The 21,354-nt window shown below is 38.6% G+C and overlaps 1 protein-coding gene across 1 annotated transcript in view; it reads left to right on the top strand.

Annotated features, from left to right (window-relative positions):
* The first annotated feature begins 18,172 nt into the window (after window positions 1-18,172).
* Window positions 18,173-21,354, top strand: part of FRRS1 (ferric chelate reductase 1) — a 45,021-nt gene continuing 41,839 nt past the window's right edge. The window contains exon 1 of the mRNA XM_042997979.1: window positions 18,173-18,292. The gene's annotated coding sequence lies outside the window, so the exon portion shown is untranslated. The remainder of the gene's footprint in view (window positions 18,293-21,354) is intronic.

Genomic DNA, 21,354 nt, shown 5'->3' with positions numbered 1-21,354 from the left:
TTTAGCTCATATAAGCTTCATATTGCTTCACTGTCTTTGGACTTCCATGTTTGTGTGGATTCCCTGTATATACAAAATTAAATTTGATTTTCTGCTGTTAATCTGTGCCATCTCAATTTGATGCTTAGTCCAGCTAGAAGGACCTTGAAGGGGATAGGAAATTCTTCTGCTCTTCCTTTCCTCATAAAACCCCCTTGCTTTCACCCTACAAGTGGGCTACAACTTGGGTCAGTCCGAATTTATCTGTGCTCCCTAAGTTGCAATTCTTTGACTGGAAATAATCACTTGTTTGCCTTATTGTGGCTCTTTATTTTCAGGTTAAGTAGTCTATGCAGGAAACTGAGTATACCATATCAGAACCATTGGAGGAAAACTAGGAGAAGGTAGAGTCACAGAAGCTAAGAAAAAAATATCAAGAAACTTGAAGTGACCAATGGTATCCAGTGCCACAAGACAATCAAGTAAAATGAGAGAAAATTTCCTTGTAGGTGGAGAAGGCTTACATTTTAATTGATGCATGGTTTGTTACTGTATTTAAACTTGTTTGTGCATCTGATGTGCAGTAAGCCAGTGTCTGAGACACTGGTTTTTGAAACAAAGAAAGCTTTATTATTGGAAAGGCAGCCTAGCAAAAAGGCAGGGGATTATTCCCAAAGCTGCCTTGCCATGTTGAATGTAGGGACAGCTTATATATGTTTGGGGAAGGAGGTGAATACATGAGAGAAGGGTGAAGTGTTTCTTGAAATCTTTGTGGGAGAGGACCTTGAAAAAGTCTGGAGGTATGCATTCTTCCAGACAATGAGGTGCCATTTGGGACCTGGTATGATCAGGTATTTCAGATAATTTCAAGACAAATGTTACTGTTTGGTCCCCATTAGATTTCTGTAATCAGTGGGCAAGCAGGGAGTTGGAGTGGAAAAGTCAAAGTTAATGATTAATGAGATGTGCATAAAACATAATTTAAGTAGGGAACAAAACAGAATGTGGAGCTAAGTTAATACAACTAAAGCGGCTATAGTTCTACTTATGCTTTGAAAACAGGTCTGGGAACCAAGTGTCTGGCCTCACCTCATGCTTACATTCTGTAATCTGGTCTCCTGGCTCTACTTGAAATTTCTGCATGTTTACGTTGTGCCTTCTGACACTCAAAGTTCACCTGCAGTTACATGTTTAGATCTATTGATTAACTTTGTGGTATTTGGTAGCCAGCAGGATGGGTGGGCTGATTCTCCAACAGGTCACCCACTCTAAAGCAAAGCTGGTCAGAAAGCTCAGTCCTCTCACTCAGAGGTGTGAGATAATAGAAAATATGTACAGATTTTCCTCGACTTACTGCTACTGATCTATCATAACCGGTACTTCAGGAAACAAATAGGGAAGCCGTGGCCCGTTGTTGTGGCCAGCTGCTCACTCCTGCGGATTCTCCAGGGGGCTGGATAAATCTAAAGCATAGCTTCTGACTGGGTTTGCCAACACTGTTGCTGAAAAAACTTGGATAAACTAACTGGTTGCAGGAGAAGCCAATCGCTCAGGAGACTAGGGTTTGGAAAAGAGAAAGGGAGACATTTATTTTGGGTGCTGGCAGCTGGTGAAGTGGCAAGCTCAAACCTTAACAATCGACTTTTTTACCTGCAAGATGAATACCTAGAGTTTTATAGGGAGAGGTTCAGTGGGGTACATGCAAGAAAGCAGGCAGGGAGCCTGTGTCCATGGGTTGGAGTTGATATATGTTCTGCATGTGATCATGGGCAGGAAAGGGTGTGGTCTTCTAGGCATTCTGTTGTTATCAGGGCTTTTCTGGCCTGGCGATTGGAATGTTCCCATCATTGCCAAACATCTTCATCAATGCCTCAAGAAAGTGCCATAAAAATAAGAACAATGGGTTTCAGTTAGAGCGTGAGTTAAGTGGTCTTGTCTATTTATGGTTTTAACTATTGGGGTCTACAGTTGAGCAAGAGGGCTCGCTGAGCTTATGATGGGGTTATGTTCTGATAAACCCATTGTAAATTGAAAATATTGTAAGTTGAAAGTACATTTAATACCCTGAACCTACTGAACATCACAGCTTAGCCTACCCTACTTTAAATGTGCTCAGAACGCTTACATTAATCTACAGCTGGGCAAAATCATCTCACACAAAGCCTATTATACAATAAAGTGGTGAATATCTCATGTAATTTATTGAATACTGTACTGAAAGTGAAAAACAGAATGGCTGTATGGATACAGGATGGTCTGAGTAAACTGGTTGTTCACCCTCATGACTGTATGGCTGACCAGGAGCTGTGGCTGCGTGCTGCTGTTCAGCATCACAAGAGTATCATACCGCATATTGCTAGTCCAGGAAAAGATAAAAACTTAAAATTTCTTTTTTAATTTTTAAAAAATGTTTATTTATTTTTGAGAAGGGGAGAGAGCATGCATAAGTGGGGAAGGGACAGAGAGAGAGGGAGATTGCTAGCCCAGGAAAAGATCAAAATTTAGAATTTGTTTTTTATTACTTTTTTTAAATGTTCATTTTTGAGAGAGAGAGAGCACATGCAGGTAGGGAAGGGACAGAGAGAGAAGGTCACAGAGGATCCAAAGTGGGCTCTGCGCTGACAGCAGAGAGCCTGATGTAGGACTCAAACTCATGAACAGTGAGATCATTACCTGAGCTGAGACCAAGAGTCAGATGCTTAACAAACTGAAGCATGCAGGCACCCCCAAAATTTAGAATTTGAAATACAGTTTCTACTGAATGTGTACTGCTTTTCACCAATGTAAAATTGAAAAGTCATGAAAAGGCAAATAATTGTTAACTCAGGGACTGCCCGTATATTTATTGGTCTCTGGCCCTAGTTCCTGGCACAGAGCTCCTAAAACCCTTGTAATTTCCTAAGTGATAAGAGCACTGGAAACACCTTTGTTCTACTGAGCTCCTAAATCCCTTGGGATTTCCTGGGTGTCTTTTGATAGGAATATCTTTTGTTCTTCGTGGGCTTTTGGCCCATGATTAGAAGCTTGGAACTTTTAACCCCACAACCCATTCCAGAAAGGGGCTGGAAATTGAGTTAATGATTGAGCATCCCTATGTGACGAAGCCTCCATAAATATCCCCCAAGTATGGGGTTCAGGAAGCATCTGGGTTGAGGAACATGGGGTGTTTCAGGGAGAGTAGTGCGCTGAGAGAGAGCATGTAAGCTCTATGCTCTTTCCCACATACCTTGTCCTGCACATCTCTTTCATCTGGCTGTTCCTGAGTTCTATCCTCTTACAATAAACCAGTAATCTAGTTAGTACACTCTTTTCCTAAGTTCTTTGAGCCACTCTAGCAAATTGAGTGAGCCCAATTACATTCCCATCAGAAGTGGGAACCTCTGATATATAGCAAGTTGGGTCAGAAGAACAGATTACAAACTGGATTAGTGATTGGCAACTGAAGTGGTGGCAGTTCTGTAGGACAAAACCCTCAACCTGTAGGATCTGACGCTATCTCCAGGTGGATAGTGTCAGAATTAAGTTGTAGGACACCCAGCTGGTGTCACAGAGAATGGCTTGGTGGGGGACAAACCCCCACATATCTGGTGTCAGAGTGTTTTGAGTGTGGTAGTAGTGCAAGAATAAAGGAGATCCACAGGAGGAAGAGTAAGGTTTTCCTTACAGAGGCTTTGTCAAACTTTTAACTGCTGCGCTCTTAAGCTGAAACAGCTACCTCGCCTGACATTTGCAGTAAGCCTGCAGTATAAACAAGAAGAACAAAAAAAAACCTGAAAAAACTGACTCCTGAGGAAGTAGGTAATTCAGAGAACAGAAGCTATGTAAACACAAAATTCAGAAAAGTTAAAGAACCTACTGAATCCAAAAACAGAAATAGTACAAACTTTAGGATATGGCAAAGAGCACACAGTGCATTTTTTATGAGACTGACGTGCTGCCTATTTTACTAAGAACACACTCTAATGCAATTTTTTTAGGGAAAGGAAAGGTAATTTAAAGTACTCAGAAAAAAATTGCACAAGAAACCCATGCTCTAAATGAATTCAACCAAAAATAGGAAATACATTGATGTAAAGTAAAATGGAATGGATTCTAAGCAGTAGGTGGGATGAGTAAGAAGCTGGATGATATTAAGGATATTGCATAGAATGCATGTAATTCTTCGTCTCATAAGAAAATAAAGATTATAAAAAACCTCAAGGCAAAACAAACATTCAACAGTATAGGAAAGGCATATTCTAAGCATGAAGCAACCCAAAATATGGCCTGATTTCTAATAATTGCTGGGAATGTAAGAGAACCCATTTTGTACGTTGTCCTACTGAGCGGTACTTGGGTTGAGACTTTGGAGACATAAATTAGGAATTTATCTTGACTCTTTAGTATTAAATTAAACAATACTAAAATAACCAGTAATTATAAGGGCATCTGGGTGGCTCAGCCAATTAAGGGTCTGACTCGATTTCTGCTCGGGTCATGACCTAGTGGTTCATGAGTTCAACCCCCGTGTTGGGCGCTGCATTGACAGTGCAGAGCCGGCTTGGGATTTTCTCTCTCTCCCTCTCTTTGCCCCTCCTCCACTTGTGTGCATGCATGCTCTCTCTCCAAATAAAGAAACTAAAAAAAAAATAATCAATGATTGTAATAGAAATGCTCTTTTAGTTTTCAACTCTGAAATCAATTTACAAGCAGGGAAGACCTATTTACGGTTACAGAATAGATTATAAATGTTATCCACCTTTACCATGTAGAAGTTAATGACAGAAGATAGTAAGGGATAGGAAGAGAATATAAATAGAATGGTAGAAGTCCTATTATTCCCATACAGGAGAAATTCAAAGCATAATATCTATATTTGAAATAGAACTCTTGAGTATCCTATCACAAAAGTAGCTAGTAGAGGAACTACACATAGTGATATGATGATGTAGAAGGTGAAGGTGAGCAGGGAAGAGTAGCAGGAAACTAATAAAAAATATATCAAGGGAGTGCCTGGGTGGCTCAGTCAGGTAAACATCTGACTCTTGATTTTAGCTCAGGTCATGATCTCACAGTTTGTGAATTCAAGCCCCGTGTCGTGCTTGTGTTGCTGACAGTGCTGAGCCTGCTTGGAATTCTTTTTCTCTCTCCCTCTCTCTCTGCTCCTCCCTCCACTCAAAATAAATAAATAAACTTAAAAAAAAATCAAGGTATTCAAGGTATTATATCAAGAAATATAGGAAGAGTGTATTAAGAGAAATGGAAGTAACCACCAGAAGAACCAAAGCAGATATATGTGAAAGAATTTGCCTCTGGGTTAGGGAATCGGTGGACAATCAAACACAGAATGATTGCTTTTCACTATATGGTTTCTGTACTATTTGCTTTTTAAAAACTTATGTGCATGTTTTGTTTTGATAAAATTTTTAAAAACTAAATGTTTAAAATTAAAAAAAAATGTTTATTTAGGGGCGCTTGGGTGGCTCAGTTGGTTAAGCATCCGACTTCAGCTCAGTCGTGATCTCACAGTCCGTGAGTTCAAGCCCCGTGTCAGGCTCTGTGCTGACAGCTCAGAGCCTGGAGCCTGCTTCAGATTCTGTGTCTCCCTCCCTCTCTACCCCTCCCCTGCTCATGCTCTGTCTCTCTCTCTCTCTCTCAAAAATAAATAAAAACATTAAAAATTTTTTTTTACATGTTTATTTATTTTTGAGAGAGAGAGAGAGAGAGCAAGAGAGAGGGAGGGACAGAGAGAGAGGGAGACACAGAATCTGAAGCAGGCTCCAGGCTCTGAGCTGTCAGCACAGAGCCCGATGTGGCACTTGAACTCAGGAACCAAGAGATCATGAGCTGAGCCAACGTTGGACACTCTGAGCCACCCAGGTACCCCCAAAACTAAATATGTGTTTTAACAAACGACCTGTTGCCATTAGAAAAGCCTGTCTCAGAATCAGCTACTTATGAAGAGCTTTTCATGACGTGTTTGATGCAGACAGATAAGCTCTGAGTTATAACGATGCTCCTTGCTTCCGTCATTTCTACAATACTGAATTAATAAGTATTGCCAAATGATGTCACAAAGTCCACTTTTCTGAACTATTTATGTGCTCGTATATTGCTGGTTGGAATGAAAAAATGGTACAATCATTTTGGAAAACAATTTGGTAGTTCCTTATAAGGTTAAACATATACTTACCATGTGATATAGCAATCCTGCTCCTAGATATTCACTCAAGAGAAATGAAAACATTTGTGTACACAAAAACCAGTATGTGAATTTCTTTAGTGACTCTGTTTATAATTGCTCCAAACTAGAAGCAGTCCAAATGTCCTTCAGTGGGTGAATGGATGTACAAACTATAGTACATATATACAATAGAGTATTACTCATCAATAAAAAGGAACAAACTTCTGGTACACTTGAGGTTCATGGATGAACCTCAAACGTGTTATGCTAAGTGAAAGAAGCCATATACAAAAAAATCACAAAAGCTAAGCTGTGATTCCATCCATATGATGTTCTGGACAAGGCAAATCTCTAAGGAGAAAAAACAAATCAGTGGTGTTAGAATTGTGTTGCCTCAAAATTCATATGTGGAAGTCCTAACTCCCAGCATCTCAGAATGTGGATAGTCTTTCTAGAAGTAATCAAGTTAAGCTAAAGCCTTCAGGGTGGGCCCTAGCTCAATATGACCAGTGTCTTCTTTATAAAAAGGGAAAATCTAGGCACAAAGACATACACAGAGGGAAGAGGATATAAATGAGACACAGGGAGAAGACAGCCATCTATGAGCCAAGAAGAGAGACATGGAACGATCCTTCCCTCACAGTCCTCTGGAGGAACCAATGCTGCCAACACCTTGATTGGGAATTCTAGCCTCCAGACAATGAGTTTCTGTCATTTAAGCCACCCAGTTTGAGGTACTTTGTTTGGCAGTCCCAAGGAACTAATACAAGTGGTTCTAGGGAAGGGAGTGAGGCAAGGGTTGACTGCAGTGTGTCACAAATGAACCTTCTGAGGTGATGGAAATGCTCTATGTCTTGACTGTGGTGTTTACATGACTGACATCATGTGTTTATCAGAAGTCACAGATTTCTATGCTAAAAAGGGAAAATATTACTCTTTGTGAAATTATACCTCCAGAAACCTGACTTGAAAATACTAACAGAAAAACTAGATTAAAAAAATCACTTTTAGGGGTGCCTGGGTGGCTCAGTCAGTTAAGTGTCTGACTCTGGCTCAGGTCATGATCTCACAGTTTGTGGTTTCAAGCCCCACATCGGACTTTGTGCTGACAGGGCAGAGCCTGCTTTGGATCCACTATCTCCCTCTCTACAGAGAGGGACTGTACAGAGGACTCTACAGAGTCCCTCCCCTGCTCGTGTACTCTCTCTTTCTCTCTTTCTCAAAAAAAATAAATAAATAAATAAAATAAATCACTTTTTAAATTTTATTTATCTATATTAAAATTTTTAAATGTTTTATTTATTTTAGAGAGAGTGTGCGAGTGGGGAGGGACAGAGAGAGAGGAGGACAGAAGAGCTGAAGCAGACTGTACGCTGAGAGCTGCAAGCTCAGTTCAGGGCTTGAACTCACACAACCTGTAAGATGACCTGAGCCGAAGTCAGACACTCAACCGACTGAGCTACCCAGGTGCCCCAAAATATCACTTTTAAAAATTAAAAATTAGAAAAGAGACCCAAGATGTATGTACATACAGAGATCTTTATACTAACACTGATCATAATAACAAAACAGAAGTAAATACAATGTCCAAAAATAGATTCTTTGAACCTAATAATTAAAAAAAACACTTCAGATGACAAAATTCTTTCCCTGATGGACTTCACATTTTAGCAGATGAGATAGCTATTACATAAATGAAGGGAGATATATATATATATATATATATATATATATATATATAATGTCAGGTAGTGATAAGTTCTGTGAAGAAAAGGTAGAATTAAAAGGAACTCTAATTAATTAATTTGAGGGGGGCACAAGTGAGTGAGGGGCAGAGAGAGAGAGAGAATCCCATGTGGGGCAGGGAGAGAGAGAGAGAAGCAGGGCTTTCCCAGGGCTCCTGTTTTGCCTGAAGCAAGGCTCAAGCTCACCCAATGTGGGACTTGGACTCATGAACTGTGAGATCATGACCTGAAGTCATATGCTTAATGACTGAGACACTCAAGCACCTGAAAGCACTCTATTTTAGATATGGTAGTGTGATGGTCAGTTTTATGTATCAACTTTACTAAGTTGTAATCCCCAGGTATTCAACCAAATATTAGTCTAGGTGTTGCTGGGAAGATATTTTGTAGACATGATTCATGTCCATAATGAGTTGACTTTGAGCAAGGGAGGACATGCATGATTTAATCATCAGACAGACTTTAAAAGCAGAGGCTTCTTGAAGAATGGGAAATTCCAGCTGTGTTGGGAAATAGAAAACTTGAGATAAAATTTGTTGTCTTACAGTTAACTGTGTTATTTTAGAGTTTTACTAACCAAGGAAAGGGCCACATCTTGTATCAGATGTGCTTTTACTCTACTTTTAAAGGGTCTGTTTCAGGGGCATCTGGGTGGCTCAGTCAGTTAAGCACCTGACTTCGGCTCAGGTCATGATCTCACGATTTGTGGATTCGAGCCGGGCATCAGGCTCTGTGTTGACAGCTCAGAGCCTGGAGCCTGCTTCAGATTCTATGTCTCTCTCTCTCTCTCTCTCTCTCTCTCTGCCCCTCCCCCACTCATGCTCTGTCTCAAAAATAAATTTAAAAAATAATTAAAAAAAATAAAGGGTCTGGTGCAGTGGTTCTCAAAGTATAGTTCATAGACCAAAAATATCAGCAGTTTTCAGGCTTACCCCAGTCTTCCTGAATCGGAAACTCTGGAGGTGGAATTTAGTAGTCTGTGTTTTAAGGAATTTACCAGGTGATGGTGATGGACATTAAAATCTGAGAACCATTGGTCTTGAGCAAAGATGGGTATAATTCCACCAATAAAGACTCCAAGACAGCAACTCTTAGGTTCTTAGGAATCATCGTGAGCTTGTTTAAGAGCAGAATTCTGGGTTCCTGTCCATAGAATCTGATCTAGTAGGTCTGAGGTGGACCCAGGAATCCATTGTAATAAGTAATTCTGATGCAGGTGGTTCACAGATGATTCTGAAAAACAGTGCTCATTGGTCAATTCTTAGTTTCCAGTATATTCAAGCTCTCAGCAACATTCGTCATGATTGACCAAACCCACCTTCAGAACTGCTTTCTACACTTTGGGACTACACTTTCTACACTCTTGGTTTTCTTCCTACCTTACCATCCATTCAATCACAATTTCCTTTCCTGAATTTGCCTGCTCTTCTCAATTTCTAAACATTAGTGTGCCCCACGGCTCACTCTTCAGATCTCTTCTCTTTTTTAATCCTTGCTCATGCCCTAAGTGTTAATTTTGTATCTCCAGACACATCTGTCAAATAGATATTTCCACTTGGATATTTCAATGCCATCTAAAACTTAATATGTCCAACACTGAATTCTTGCTTTCCACCTTTCATACTGGCTCCTTTCCTATATCTCACCCATCTTCCTGTCCAAGTAGATGCTACCACTTCTAATTTCTTTCTGTTTTTTGTCTCTGGATTCTGTCTCTGTCAGTTTCTTTGTCGATCAGGATTGAGTCAAGAGAAATGGTTCTGGTTGTTGCTCTCATTGTTCTTGAAGGGATGAAGTTATTAGTCATTGAGGTCAAGAATATATCCAGTGTTCTCTGGGTGTTGTATGGAAACCAATTTGACAGTAAATTTCATATATTAAAAAATAAAAAAAAATAAAAAAAAGAATATATCCAGTGTTCTAAGAATCTTATTGCTAACTTCGTAAAAGAAAGTATCCCATTTTAGGCTTTTCGTAAAAGAAAGTATCCCATTTGGTCCACTGGGGGCAGCAGAGAGCAGTGTGTTAGATATTTAGATCCCGAGGTGGCCCCTGAGAGTGATTGGTTACTAGGCAACTCTCATAAGCACAACTCTCATAAGCATAACTGATATGATCAGGACTCAGTTCTGCTGTTTGGCTGATGGAAGGTTAGGGAGAGTATCGAATGAGTGCAGATGTGGCTTTCAGAGTTGGGGAGCCACTGGACAGACGTGGCAGCTATCACAGAGAGACAGTTGCTCCCCTATTCTCTGTAGGGATTAGTAAAGTTCTCTAGCGAATCTGTAACCACTGAAAGTGTTATCTTTGTGGACTCCAGCCAGCTTGCTCAATGGGACACTTTCCAGACTGAAACCTTATCTAGCTGTCAGTGAATTAGCTCATGCTGGAAATGAACAGAAAGTTTCATTATTTCCAGACTACCCGCAGTTGTTTTTCTTCTCTTCTTTCTCTTACACATCGTATTTTTGCCTTTGTCCCTTGATACTCTGTCTCCCCCATGTAAAAAATAAACAGTGCACAAAATAAATATATAACGGTGTCTTAAATACCAGAGTTATTCTTTGACTATATGTTGTTAGGTGAAAAAATTTCAGAACAATATGAAGAGAATGATACTATTTCTATTACAAAACCAAAGCTATACATTTTTTGTTTTTAAAAATTTTTTAATGTTTATTTATTTTTGAGGCAGAGAGAGAGTGTGAGTGGGGAGTGGGAGAGAGATGGAGACACAGAATCTGAAGCAGGCTCCAGGCTCTGAGCTGTCAGCATAGACCCCGATGTGGGGCTCAAACTCAGGAACTGAGAAATCATGACCTGAGCTGAAGTCGGATGCTTCACTGACTGAGCCACCCAGGTGCGCCTACCTACTTTTGTAAGTACAGAAAACTGCATGTAAAGTCTTAGATGGAAATATGCTGAACTGATAACAATGGTTGCTTTTGGGGAAAGAAAAAGAAAGAAAAATACAAGAAAAAATACACTAAATGTTTTGGGCCATTTTAGGGGGGATATCTGGAAAACTCTAGGGATTAGATGGTGTTCGTTGAATTTTATCCCTTTAGAAGGCCCTATTTGCCTAAGCTGGACTACTCTTGCATAAAAAGTCACTGAAAGCTTCTGTGCTCCATTCCAGAATTAATCCGGATCAATACTTTTCGCCATTCCATTACTCCCACCCCTGCTTTTCTTGGTTCTCTAGTTTCCTTATTTAGGCCACATATTTCAGCTTGTGTTTTCCTACTAGTTGCTTTGATTAATGACCAGGTTTGGATTTGCTCTCCTTATTTTGATATTGTTTCATTGGCAGGATCTTATGTTTGGTATTTGCCTTCAGGTTTTATGCAACCAGAAGCTTTTGAGTGAAGGCTTTTCCTTCTGCACTCACCTTTGGGGCACGCGAGGGTAGACAAGATCCTGCTTCCTCTGGTGGAATTGAGGGCGACAATCATATTCACCTCAGGTCACTCATGGTCTGGGATTATTTTTCATTTTCAGAGCACACGATGCTGTTTCACACATTTGTTTCATGATTCCTGGTCCCTGAGTACTGCGACCTTATTTATTCTTACGCTTTATGTTTGTTGAATTTAAAATTCTACAATTTTGAAGGCTTACCTAATGGACAAAAAGTGTTCTTGCACAATGGTTAGAGCTGCCAGCTTTCATTATAAATGTCATCCTGACTGTATAATGTTTTGTGTGTAAAAGAAACCAATGACTTTCTACGCATTCGATAACACTATTACTTTTCATTCTGGCTGTGGAGAGCATAGTTTCTTTTCAATATTAAGACTATGTTACATTTGTATATATTAAAGGCATTCACTTAACACAATAGGACCCAAGCCATCTTGTAAACAAATGGCATTTTGAAAAGTCATGTAGCCCAAGAGCTGCTAAACAAAATTCTCCAGTAAATTATACTATTTCTTCCTTGTTAAAACTTGGGAAATTGGGGCACCTGGGTGGCTCAGTCGGTTAAGCGTCGGACTCTGGCTCTGGTCATGATCTTGGGGTCCGTGAGTTCGAGCCCCGTGTCAGGCTCTGTGTTGACAGCTCAGAGCCTGGAGCCTGTTTCAGATTCTGTATCTTCCTCTCTCTCTGACTCTCCCCTGTTTATGCTCTGTCTCTCTCTGTCTCAAAAATAAATAAGCGTTAAAAAAAAACAAAAAAAACCTTGGGAAATTAAAAAAAAAAACCTAATTTATTACTGAATAGGACTAGGTTATTACTTAATAGATGCTATATTCTTCCTTTCCTTGGTTCCTTCTTAGTTTCTTTTCTTATTTGCTTTAATTGATTTAATAACAGGTATGGTAGAAACTTGAATATAGTATAACCCTAATTGATAGAAAATAGTAGAAGCCACTGATTGTAATTACCAAGACTTTTATCTTTATATTGTGTCTCTAGATGATTAACAGAGATTCTATTAATGATTTGATAAAGCTAAATCAAACTTTTAATATTTTACTTTGATCAGTGGTACCATCTCTGGCACATAATTACAGAGCATTAATATTGTCTTAGAGTAAATTAAAATGCTATAAAAGAAAATAATGTAATTAAAGAGAATAAAGAATGTCTTCCATGCTTTCATTATAATCAATACTCTGCCCTTAAAATGAACTGAAATTCAAATCAAGTTTGGAAAGGGATAAGCTTTCTAGTATCCATCTTTCTACCATTAAATTAAGGTGAGATATTTAACATAGATTTTTTTAGTTCCTAAAAAAAGGAATTGAAAGTAATGACATAGTCCCTATCTCAGTGACTGCTTATAGTTAGTGTGGATTTTCATCCATTGGTATTGACCACTTGGTGTAGTGTATTGGGAAGGATCTGAGGCCATGTCCAGTTTAGCAGTGAAGAGTATTATAAGCAATGGTGATGGCTGCTTGAGTGTGTCAATGGCATCTTAGGTAATGTGTATTTCTTCACTCTAACATAAGACAGTAAAAGTAATGTCATGAGCAGGTTTTCAAGATCATTCTGGTGTCAGTGTGATGAGATATTATTTCATGAAAACATCACAAAAACCTTACTTCTGTATCATTACCTTCTTTATGCAAATGAAGAAAGTGAGATTAGGGGGTCAAGTAACTTGCCTGAAGTTGAACAGCTATTAAAGAGCAGAGCTAGGATTTCAACCAAAGTGGGCCAGACTTCAGAGACTATGACAGTTTTGCTTGGCCATATAGCCATTTTATAATGGAGGAACTTATATTAGTTCTGATTATCAGAAAAGTTTCATGGATGAATTGGGACTTTTTCTAAACCTTGAAGAATGTGTGGTGTTTAATACTTGGAAAGAAATGAGATAAGGGAACAGCATTAGCAAATGTGGAAACATAAGAATGAGTCTTTGCATTTAATGGGGTGATTTAATCAGCAGCACCTGGTGGGAAAGCAATGAAGGTGTGGCCTGGTGACAGAGTGCTTTATTTTTATTATTTTTGTTTTTTTATTTATTAAAAAACATTTTTTTTTTTTGAAAGACAGAGACAGAGTATGAGTAGGGGAGGGGCAAAGAGAGAGGGAGACACAGAATCTGAAGCAGGCTCCAGTGTCCAAGCTCCAAGGTGTCAGCACAGAGCCTGATGAGGGGCTCGAACTCACGGACCGGACCGTGAGATCATGACCTGAGCTGAAGTCAGAGGCCTAGCCAGTTGAGCCACCCTGGCGCCCCCCCACCCGTTTTATTTTTTCAGAGTGCTTTGAATGTCTGTAAGAGTATGGATTTAACTCCATAAGCAATGGTACGTCACAGAACATTTTTGATAAAAGCGATGCTTTAGGAAGATTAATCTAATGTTGGACTATTGTCAGCAGGATTCATGAAGGTCATGAGAGAGGAAGCAGGATAGATTAGTTAGAAGGTTACTACTATGGTGCAGAGAATTTGAGCATAGATCATTATAGTGCACATATTTTATCGAACTATTAAAAATTTTTTTTAATGTTTATTTTTGAGAGAGAGAGCAGAGTGTGAGTGGGGGAGGGGCAGAGAGAGAGAGGGAGACACAGAATCTGAAGCAGGCCCCGCGTTCTGAGCTGTGAGCACAGAGCCTGATGGGGGGGCTCAACCCACAAACTGTGAGATCATGACCCCAGCTGAAGTCAGATGCTTAACTGACTGAGCCACCCAGCACCCTGAACAATTTTTATGTTTAGACGTTGAACTAAGCAATTTTATCTCAGCTAATTCTCACACTATTATGAGGAAAGTATTATGATCTTCATTTATGATAGAGGTCTAGATCACAAAGTTTAGTGGTGGAGCTGATCTTCAAATCCTGGGTGGTCTGATTCCAGACCACCATGTTCCTCTGCTTAGAATAAATAAGTACGAAGGCCTACATGTGAGTGTTCAGAAAGGAGGAGATGATAATTGACTTGGGGAGATATTAAAAGCAATTGGTTTCAACATTTTGGGCTACTGCCCACAGTAAGAAATAAGAAACTCAGGACATTTCTACTCACAGATGTAATCCGAATAGCCTCATGAAACAGCATTTATTTACCCTTATCATATGTAATGCACTCTGTTTTTTTCTATGCTATTTTATTAACATTTTTCTGATTGTTACCCACTAAAGATTTTATAATCCATTAATAAATGGATTGTGGCTCCAAACTGAAAAACTCTGAGCTATAAAATATGAAAGAGACAAAAAGTTGAAAGTCATCTCTAGGTTTTGCTTGAGTGTTGAAGAGAACGGGTACCACTGATTGATAAAAATACAGGAGAAACTGGAAAGAGGAGTTGATTGTTTCCTGCAGCTGCTATAACAAATGACCACAACAAATTTATTCTCTTACAGTTCCGGAAGCCAGAAGTCCAAAATCAGTAGCACTGGGCCAAAGTCAAGGTATTGGCAGAAACACTTCCTCCAGAAGCTCTAGTTGAGAATCTTTTCCTGCTGTCTTCCTGCTTCTGGTGGCTACAGGCATTCTTTGGCCTGTGGCTGCATTACCCCAATGTTTACCTCCATGGTCACATTATCTTCCTTTGTGTGTAATCTCCTCTGCTTCTTCTTTTAAGGATACTTATGATTGCAGTTAGGGCACACCTGGATAACCCAGGATAATCTTTTTTTCTCAAGATTCTTAATCCAATGACATCTGGAAAGCAATGAGAACTGCATGTCTACAGAAATGTGGGTTTATCAAGTAATTATGCCCCTTCCTTTTTTTCTTCCTCCCTCCCTCCCTCCCTCCCTCCCTCCCTTCCTTCTCTCCCCCACCCCTCTTTCTTTCTTTTGTTCTTTCTTTATTACCCACCTAAGAAATCACAATATATTAGACATAGAGCCACTTTTGTACTGTGCCTAGCACAGTATTTGCCATATATTAAGTGTTTGATAAATACTTGTTGAATAATTGTGATAATTTCGTTAATTCTCATTCTGAAAAATTAGTCTTTTTCTGGACCATTATGTGTCTCTTTCTAGTCATCAGAAACCTGCTTTCACAATTTGGCAGGAGACCTTAGAGAATATATGGTTTTGGTTGTAACCCCTCACTTTTACTTTTGAGGTAACAAAAACAGAGGAAAAGTGATGGCAGTGGAGATAAAGAGAGGACGAATTTGGATAAGATTGACAAAATTAAAGGCCACGTGATAATGGGTCCATTTTAGATGGTGGGTTTTGGATTTATTGATTTGAAGCAGGGTCTAATCAATTGGGGATGTTCTGCGTGAATCCTGTGTTTTATGAAATGCTGAGTATAATAGGAAAGGCAAGTTTATGTTTGGTCCATCAGACATCATTCAGATTTGGCAGTGAGGCTCAGGGCAGAGAGCTAGTAGCTGTGGCTTAGAACCCTGCCTTGCCACTTTTCTCTGCCTGGTTTTGGGCAATTTACTTAACCAAGCATGTCCTTAACATTCTCAGCAGTAGAATGTCTGTAATACTGTAATACCTTTCACCTACAGTTCTTGTGAGACTTAGGATAATACGTGTGCTTTGGTCAAAATGAGTGCTCAGTAAATGCTAATTCTCATTCTTGCTGTACTTTATTTGCCTTATTCATTCTCATTCTTTCATGAGTATACCCTGGAGTTTTCCAGTGGCTACATGATGTGTTGTAAGATACTGCAACAGACTGAATATAGAAGAAGATATGAGACTCCAGCAGTCTTCTGTTAAGCCAGGCACTAAAGAGATTTGCAAAAATTAAACAATACGACTCCACTCACTAAACTCTTCTTTTTGGAAAACAGTCAGAAAGGCACTGCTAAAAAAAAAAAAAAATACTATATTAATATTTAATGAGTTTGTTTTGTTCTTTAAAAATGAATTTGTGGGTATTTAAATATTTCTCGCTTAAAATTTTTAATACATATAGATATTGATAGATATCACCTATATAAACAAATATCTCTTTGGGGTCCGCAATGATTTTTAAAAAGTTGTAAAGGAGTCTGGACTGAAAATTTGAGAACCACCAATTTAGAGGCATGAGAATGGGATCCAATAGGATAGTGTCAACTCAGAGTCCAAGCTCCATTGAACATCTTACTAAATTTGGTTCCTTTTGTGACAGCTAACAAGTAGCTAATGAAGAAAAAGCTGGCTAGAGGTGAACTGCTGGCAGGGAGTGATAAGGGGAATTATAGCTCGGGACTTTGGGGGCAATGATAGCCTGGAAAAGGGTGCTTTTAGATAGAGCCAAGCCTCTCTATTCAGTTCCTCCCACTACTATTTATTTTTCTTCTTCATGTTTTTATTTAAGTTCCGGTTAGTTAACATACGATGTAATATTAGTTTCAGGTGTAGAATTTAGTGATTCAACACTTCCATACAACACCCTGTGCTCATCACAAGTGCCCGCCTTAATCCCCATTACCTATTTCACCCATCCCCCTGCCCACCTTCTGGTAACCCTCAGTCTGGTTCCTGGTTTGCCCCTTTTTCTCCCCCCCCCCAGGTTCATCTGTTTAAGAGTGCTTTAGGATAAAAGATTATGATAATATATTCTAAGAATTACTTGTTTTATAAATTTTTTAAATCATGCTTTTGGCATGCAGAGTGTCACCCAGGGACTATTTCTGGAAAAGGTTTAAGTATAACTGCAGAAAGCTATGTCATCGCCTGAAGCTTTATACGGAAGAACTGAAACTTGACTGAGTGTGCTTCTGTTCATATTCCATGCAGCTTTAGGATAGAAAACCAGCTCTGTAGCTTATTTATTTATTTATTTATTTATTTATTTATTGTAGCATCTTTATTTAAAGTGTCTATCTAAAATCCTGTAAAGAGGGTTTTTGGTAATTGTGAGTAGTTCTTAAGGAGAAAGATTAAAGTGATCGTGTTCTTTCCCCTCTCTCCACTTAAAATGGTTTTAGAGATTTTAGTCGTGTTGATTGTCAACCAGTGATCACAGGTTAAGGTGTATATGACACCATTTATTTTCCAGTCTGCACTTGTGAGTCATAGTCTGTGCTGGAATGTTTAATATTTTCAGATTCATTGTTTTTTCCTAGCCCTAAAAATTTTCTTTTTCAAAAAAAAAAATCTTATGCAAAACAAAGATTAAATGCTTAAAAAGAAATGAAAATGGAACCCCTAAGTTTCAGAGTGAATTTTGCAAAATAAAATAATTCTTTTTTGTCATTTACATTTTCCAAGGTTTCAGTTCCATGCAGTCTGATTCTTTGCACCTTTTGTAGTTAGTTGAAATAGTTTGCTAATTACTGTTATGCCTTAGATAGGGTTGCCAGAAAAAATAGAGTAAATTTGTATTTCAGAAAAACAATGAATCATTTATTAGTATAATTACTTTCCCCAAACTGCATAGAACAATATTTCTATTGGGTGTTTATCTGAAATTGAGTTTAAGCAGGCATCCTATATTTTAATTTGCTAAACTTGGCAACCCTACCTAGGCATAACTACGTTCTTTTGTTTGTCTTAGAGTATATGGAACAGGTATTTTCAAATGGTTTTGTAGTTAAAGACAAATACATAATTTTCTCAATGAAATAACTATTACTTGGCCAAAAGTGTTTTTATATGTAAAACAGAACCCTTAATTATCAGAAATGGAGTCCAAAAATTAGTTCTCGTCTTGCAAATCAAGTTTTACAGCTTAGTTTAGCTTGGGAAACTTTCTGGTTACTGGGTGAGCTAGCTCCACCCAGCTGCTGAAGTGAGATACAAATTGTAACAAAACCGGAAGTTGGCTAGGCTGCCTTCGCTTCTCAAGGTAAGTGTCGCTTTCTGTTCTAAGTCAGAGCTCTCCGCAAAGCGTTTAAAAATTGAGGCCAGCTAAGGCAACAGTACTGGAGAGCAGGCGCCATGGATCATGGGGGCAGTCGGCGACGCAGAATGAACGCTTTAACAAATTATGTTCTGGACTTGTATTGAGTTAATGAGGGTGCACAAACGAGAAGGTTAGTAATATGTCCCGTGACTTTGACTAACGAGCTTTAATCCCAGAAAAGGGAGATTGTAAGTAGAGTCGTGCTTGGGATCCTGAAAAGCTTGGAGTGTATTCATGCACACGTGTTTTCTTTCTTTCTTCTTTTTTGGAAAGTTGAAACTGTCGGAACTCCCTTTTATATTTAACCTAATGGGATAATTACCTGTATGCAGATTATTCAGAGCCTTACTTCGTTTTTAAAGTGTGTTTTAAACTAGAAATTTTAGCTCCCCCGACCCCTGGTGTGCCTTTAGAATTTAAGAAAGGCTCTAAGGGTGGCAAGGTGTTACTCTGCCCCGCCCCGCCTCCTCCCCCCTTTTTGTATCTTGTCAGTGCTTGCCTAGGGGCAAAGGAGATTTTTCAATTTGTAAATACATTATCCAGGGATATTTCTTTACAGAGCTGAACTTTTGAGCTTCAGGTAATTTCTTTTAATTCCGAATTAAGAGAAAAAGTGTAAAGATTTGAGTACTGTACAGAGATGGAGGCTAAATTTTGGTTTATTGATTTATTGAAAACAATGAGCTAGACTTTTTAGAGGGTGGTTTTGTTTGAAGGGATGAGTTCTAGTAAGTTGTTTAATAACCCAACATGTTGATTCTTTTGGCCAACTGTAGCTTCTGTTTCACACGTGTCCATTTAGGTAATGTCTGAGTCTCTGGAAGTCACATTGTACAAGTGCTGTTTTCAAGGTACACTGTTAGTGTGACAGGAGATCAACACGCGGGACACCTCTGGCCATAGGACAAGTCACCAGTTGGGGCAGGGGTGATAAATTTTTTTATCAGCAAAATCAAAGCTTCTGGAGGTTCCGAAAAGAGAACAGTTACTTGAGGTTGGCAGAAATAGTCAAGACCCCATGGAAAGGAGGTTTTAATGGAAGACCTGGTTTATGGTGGCCACTGTGTGAGATGTTTCATACGTATTACTTTATTTAATCTTCACAAAGCACCTTGATGTTGGTTGCATTTTTTCTAGCAAAATGAGAAAACTAAAGCCTGGTAAGGTTAAATAATTCGCTCACGGTCACTAAGATGGTGCCTGCTGGGTTAAAACCGGCAGCTGGATTCTTCAAACGATGGTGATTTCAATGTCCGTAGTGTTCACTGGATCATAGGAGACAGTAGTTGATGGCTTTACAAATGGACCTTGAAAGAGGGGGGGAGGTTTTATTTACCAAAACAAAACCAAGCAAAAACTGTAAAAGTAACATAGAATGTTTGAAAATAGATAAAAGAAAAAAGCTAAACAATTTTCTGGTTTCTTTACAGTCTTTATATATCCCATGTTTTATAGTTACAAATTATAATTTTTTATTATATTTAAAGCACTACATGCTTTAAAAATTTTTAATTATTTTATATTATGTATTTTCATATTATATATTTTTGTAATTTTTATGTTATAAACACCCTTTTCAAAAAAATATGCACAATACAAAGAGGATTAAAAAAGAGGAAGTCCACTCCTCTTCCCCTATTGAAAACACTCTCCTGGTGATAACCACTATTGAGAAAGGTTAAAGTGTGGAATAGAAGTTTTTTTTTTTTTCCTTTTCCCTTTAACTTTTAAGTGATATATCTTTCAATATACTAAATACCATTTTGCAATCTGCTTGTTTTCATTCCTCGGTGTGGCATGAGCATGTTTCCACTTAAGTACATGCGGATTCATGTCTTAGGGTTTTTGTGAAAGGAGTTGATACTTGCAAGCACTTAAAGGAATGCCTATAGCTCCCATAAATGCCTTTAGCTCCCATAAAGCACACAGTAATTATTGGCTGTTATATTTGTCATTGACTATTCTATTTCATTCTTTTAAGTGAGTATGAAGTATTCTATAGTTTGGATGTAGCATGGTTCATTTTTGTAACCACCTAGATTTTTGCCATTTTCCAAATAATTTTAGCGTAACTGTGTGAGTTTTTCTGTAGGATAATTCCTGGAATTGAAATGCCTAGGTCAGAGGTTAAACATAGCTTAGTAGGATACTGTCAAATTTCCTCCAAAAATATTGTGACAGTTTACACTCTTCATTGTGTATGAGTGTGCTCATTTTTCTATATCCGTGTTGATACTGGAAATTATCAGTCTTTTGGATTTTCCATGAAATGATAGGCAATGATTTTTTTTTTTTTTTTTTACATAAAAGTATAGTGTACAGAGATTTTTGTATCTTATTCTTTCCCATGTAACATATATGTAACTTTCACATGAGGAGGAATTTGGCAGATGAAATAGGTCCCAGTTAGAAGGCAGGACATGGGGAGAAAGAAAGAGTGTTGCTTCTTCCTGGAATAAGTATACGTGGTACCTTGTCACTAGAACATGGGAGAATAAAATCCTTGAAATTGGGTTGTGCTTTGGGAAAATGATCTTGTGGTGTTGTTTAGGACAATCACAATGGCGATACAGAAACAAGGAGGGCAATTGAGAGTGTTTCATTAATTTGGTGACAGGTGATAAAGGCTTTGTGCTTTGGTGATGGTGGAATGGAAAGTAGCAGACAGATATAATATAATAGAGAGAAAGTCAAAGAGAGATGCAGAAGGGGTAGGTAGGAGAGTGGAAGGGTGGAGGAAGAATCTGCAGAGCTTGCTTGGAAATTGGGGTCCAAAAGAGTGTTGGGTGTCAAATCTTGAGAATATGGGGTGTGAAGTCTTAGTGACTAGAAATGTGTTCCCAGGCCTCCATCAGAATAGGGAAGTCAGATGCAAAAACTAGTCTGGAGGAAAAAATGATGAATTTCATTGCAGACCAGTTGAGCTTATTGTCATCCAAACAGAAATCTATATACAGTTGTAAGTATGAGTCAAAGCATTGAGGAGATGTAGAGTGGGAGTAATTGGAAGATTTGAGAAACATCCTAGTGATAAAAATTGAGGCCATGGAAGTGATGAGCTTGCAGAGAAATGTGGGGGGCCAAGGTAAAAAGTCTTGGGAATGGATATATTCATGTATGAGGCATGGAGAGGAACCAGACTTAACAATATTTTTTACAATGACTATTTCTAACATTTGACCTTGGATCTAA

Source organism: Panthera tigris, chromosome C1 (assembly GCF_018350195.1).
Source record: "Panthera tigris isolate Pti1 chromosome C1, P.tigris_Pti1_mat1.1, whole genome shotgun sequence".
NCBI lineage: Eukaryota > Metazoa > Chordata > Mammalia > Carnivora > Felidae > Panthera > Panthera tigris.
The sequence above is the reverse complement of the archived record's forward strand: the minus strand, read 5'-3'. Positions and strand labels throughout refer to the sequence as shown.